The sequence below is a fragment of the Schistocerca cancellata genome, chromosome 8 (genome assembly GCF_023864275.1).
Source record: "Schistocerca cancellata isolate TAMUIC-IGC-003103 chromosome 8, iqSchCanc2.1, whole genome shotgun sequence".
NCBI lineage: Eukaryota > Metazoa > Arthropoda > Insecta > Orthoptera > Acrididae > Schistocerca > Schistocerca cancellata.
Window position 1 is genome coordinate 287,272,586 of NC_064633.1, and position 4,468 is coordinate 287,277,053.

The 4,468-nt window shown below is 42.7% G+C and overlaps 1 non-coding gene across 1 annotated transcript; it reads left to right on the forward strand.

Moving 5' to 3' along the window:
* The first annotated feature begins 530 nt into the window (after nucleotides 1-530).
* On the forward strand, nucleotides 531-605 carry Trnal-caa (transfer RNA leucine (anticodon CAA)). Its single transcript has one exon. It is a non-coding gene; the product is annotated as a tRNA-Leu (tRNA).
* Nucleotides 606-4,468: the final 3,863 nt, after the last annotated feature.

A 4,468-nucleotide genomic window follows, 5' to 3' on the forward strand; every position in this document is an offset into this window, starting at 1 on the left:
CACACAGTTTTAATCTGCCAGGAAGTTTCATATCAGCGCACACTCCGCTGCAGAGTGAAAATCTCATTCTGGAAACATCCCCCAGGCTGTGGCTAAGCCATGTCTCCGCAATATCCTTTCTTTCAGGAGTGCTAGTTCTGCAAGGTTCGCAGGAGAGCTTCTGTAAAGTTTGGAAGGTAGGAGACGAGGTACTGGCAGAAGTAAAGCTGTGAGTACCGGGCGTGAGTCGTGCTTCGGTAGCTCAGTTGGTAGAGCACTTGCCCGCGAAAGGCAAAGGTCCCGAGTTCGAGTCTCGGTCGGGCACACAGTTTTAATCTGCCAGGAAGTTTCATATCAGCGCACACTCCGCTGCAGAGTGAAAATCTCATTCTGGAAACATCCCCCAGGCTGTGGCTAAGCCATGTCTCCGCAATATCCTTTCTTTCAGGAGTGCTAGTTCTGCAAGGTTCGCAGGAGAGCTTCTGTAAAGTTTGGAAGGTAGGAGACGAGGTACTGGCAGAAGTAAAGCTGTGAGTACCGGGCGTGAGTCGTGCTTCGGTAGCTCAGTTGGTAGAGCACTTGCCCGCAAAAGGCAAAGGTCCCGAGTTCGAGTCTCGGTCGGGCACACAGTTTTAATCTGCCAGGAAGTTTCATATCAGCGCACACTCCGCTGCAGAGTGAAAATCTCATTCTGGAAACATCCCCCAGGCTGTGGCCAGGCCATTTCTCCGCAATATCCTTTCTTTCAGGAGTGCTAGTTCTGCAAGGTTCGTAGGAGAGCTTCTGTAAAGTTTGGAAGGTAGGAGACGAGGTACTGGCAGAAGTAAAGCTGTGAGTACCGGGCGTGAGTCGTGCTTCGGTAGCTCAGTTGGTAGAGCACTTGCCCGCGAAAGGCAAAGGTCCCGAGTTCGAGTCTCGATCGGGCACACAGTTTTAATCTGCCAGGAAGTTTCAATTACCTTCTGCTTTCTGTTCTTAAAGTAAGAGGCGAACCAAATGTAAGCTACTCCTCTTACTCCATAATGGCCCAACTTCTGCAGTAATATTTTGTGGTCAACACAGTCAAAAGCCTTCGTTAAAACAAAGAAAACACCTAGCGTTCTCAACCTTTTATTTAACCCGTCCAAAACATCACAGAGAAAAGAGAATATAGCACTTTCAGTTGTTAAACAATTTCTAAAACCAAACTGAACATTTGACATCAAATTATGTGAATTTAAATGCTCCAGTAACCTTGTATATACAACCTTCTCGATAACTTTAGCAAACACCGATGGCATAGAAATAGGTCGAAAATTGTCAACATTATCAATGACTCCCTTTTTATAAAGTGGCTTCACTACCGAGTACTTTAATCGGTCAGGAAACCGACCACTCCTAAAGGAAAAGTTACAGATATGGCTAAGTACTGGGCTAACATACATAGAAGAATACTTCAGTATTCTGCTGGATACCCCGTAATATCCATGAGAGTTCTTGGTCTTTAGTGATTTAATTGTTAACGCAGTCTCCCTCTTGTCAGTATCATGGAGGAGCATTTCAGGTAACAGTCTCGGAACACTTTTTACTAAGAGCGCTATATGATTCTCTGTTGGGACTAGGTTTCTATTTAGTTCACATACTATATTCAGAAGGTGATTATTAAATACTGTACATATACGCGACTTATGAGTAACACGGACATTCCCACTACGCACTGATTCTATATCCTCGACCTGTCTCTGCAAACCAGCCACTTCCTTTACGACTGACCATAAGGATTTAATTTTATCCTGAGACTTAGCTATTCTATCTGCATACCACATACATTTTGCCTTCCTAATAATATTTTTAAACACCTTACAATACTGTTTGTAATGGGCTGCTGCATTTAGATTTTGACTGTTTATAACGTTTTGATATAATTGCCACTTTGTTCTACAAGATATTCTTATCCCTCTAGTCAGCCACCCAGGCTGCCTTTTTGTGCTAGTACCCTGTTTTGAACGTTCTAACGGATAGCAACTGTCAAAGAGCATGAGAAAAGTCTTGAGAAAAGCATTATTTTTATCGTCTACTGTATCAGCGCTATTAACATCTTGCCACTCTTGTTCCTTGATGAGGTTTACAAAGGTCTCTACAGCAACTGGATCAGCTTTCCTAAACAGCTGATGACTATATTTAACACGTGATGCAGCACAAAAATCTTTTAGAGTTAAAGTTTGTGCATCATGATCTGAAAGGCCATTCACCTTTTTGCTAACAGAATGCCCTTCTAGTAACGAGGAATGAACAAAAATGTTGTCTGTGGTTGTTCTACTGTTCCCTTGCACTCTCGTTGGAAAGAATACGGTTTGCATAAGATTATATGAATTAAGGAGGTCTACCAGCATCCTCTTCCTTGCACAATCACTTATACAATTAATATTAAAGTCACCACATATAACTAACTTTTTGTATTTCCTATAAAGTGAACCAAGAACCTCCTCTAGCTTTAGCAAAAATGTTGTGAAATCGGAGTCTGGGGATCTATAAATAACAACAGTTAGAAGTTTAGCTCCACTAAATTTAAATACACCTGCACAACATTCAAACACCTTTTCAGTGCAGTACTTTGAAACATCAATTGACTCAAATGAGATACCGTTTTTCACATACATGGCTACTCCCCCACACCGCAAAGAGCTCCTCGAAAAGCTGCCAGCCAACCTGTATCCTGGTAAAGGAAGCCTCTGAATTATCTCCTTATTTAAGAAGTGTTCAGATATACCAATAATTTCAGAGTCAACATCTGTAAGCAGGTCACTAACTTTATCTCTAATACCTTGTATATTTTAATGAAATATACTAATTCCCTTATTACTCGGATACCTAAGCTTTGTCAAAAGTGGTTCCTTTGTTAGAGAGGCTTCCCTTAAGCAGGAATACCTATCAGCTGACTTCAATCTAAAAAATGTGCAGCTCTAACACCCACTACTGCAGGAGTTTTCCCATGAGTGATCCCACCAACCCCACCTATGTTGTCACCTATAAGCTTTGCCAACCTCCCCTTCCGATACCTGTTGAGGTGCAGGCCATGTCTAGTGAAACCCATAAGTTATTGTGGAGGACCTTATGAAGGGCTGAACGTGGTAGGTGCAACTGTCTGGCAGCAGTGCTAATGGACTTCGTAGGTGAACGAGTGAAGACGTTCAAAACGCGATCGATGTTTTCCTCGGATGTTCTTGGTCGCCCGCTCCTCCCTTTATCCAACACTGCCCCTGTCTCCATAAAGTTTTATGCCATGCACGGACTGAAGGGCGTGATGGTGGATCTCTTCCATGCTTCGTTCTGAAGTTTCGTTGAGTCTGAACATCCGATTTTGTCTCAATAAACCAGGACACCCATTGTGCCTTCTCATGAGGAGTTGCCATTTTATAGAGGTTAGCTCCTTCCATCAACAGAGTACGTGAAACACAAAATTTTAGTATATATAAAAAGTTTAGTAAATAGTGATTATAATAAAAGAAATTTTGTTAAAATATTTCAACAACTACCGCTGTAATAACATTTTCAAGTTGTAAAGGGACTTTGTGGACATCTTGTATACATGTCCAAAAACAAACCTTTTGTGCCTAATCGTCATTTAATAAAACTCATCCTACGTAAAATTGGTTAAATAATGTCACAGTAAATGACCCTGCAGCAGTACTAGGACGGTGTGTTACCGTTATGTGTGGGTGCCCATAGCGAATGTTGTATCAAAAGTAGGGACCAAGTATGGAAAACTATGCGGCACCATACTAAACTGTTACTATATATAGCAGACAACAAAATCATCAGTCATATGTATAACGGCATACTCTCCAAGAAAAGTGTAAATGACAACAAAATGTAAAAAATTTGGTAAGTTCCACGTTGAGCTCGTATCGATTGTGGTCTGTAGTTCGTATCTCTTGTTCGCTTTCCCTCTAGTAGCCGGGCGGCGCTCTTGCACGATGTCTTGCGGTTCGATATGTTTGCGAGGCAGGCAAGGGGTGGATCATTACCAGGGATGTGTAGGAAGGAAGGCGGTAGGAGGAAACACGCCAATGATTGGTGTCTCGTCCGATTCCCTCTGAGGAAACCGTTGTAACGAGAACTACTTTCATTATCATTAGCTGATTCCCGTGCTCTGAAAGGGCACCACTTCCCTACTGTCGCATCGTGTTGTGCTATCTAGTTAGCGGGCTCCGTTGTTACTGCCTTGCTCAATGTGATTCTTCCCTGAGTTTGTGTTTTCGGGGAAGCTGGGATCCGCCGTAGTGAGGTGTGTACTGCTTGCACAAACTGTTTGAGCCAGCCCACCTCTGTGTTCGCTAAGCGCCCTGTTTCAGTAGCTTTGCTGTAATCTCCGGGTGTGAGAATTGTGGTGACAGTTTTTAATTTTTGGTTTTAGTAGTGTTTCTCCTCACCAAATGATGCTTAACATTATTAATGTCACCGACTGTTCAAGCGGTGGAGTTGTGACGACGGTAATAGGTGCTGTTGG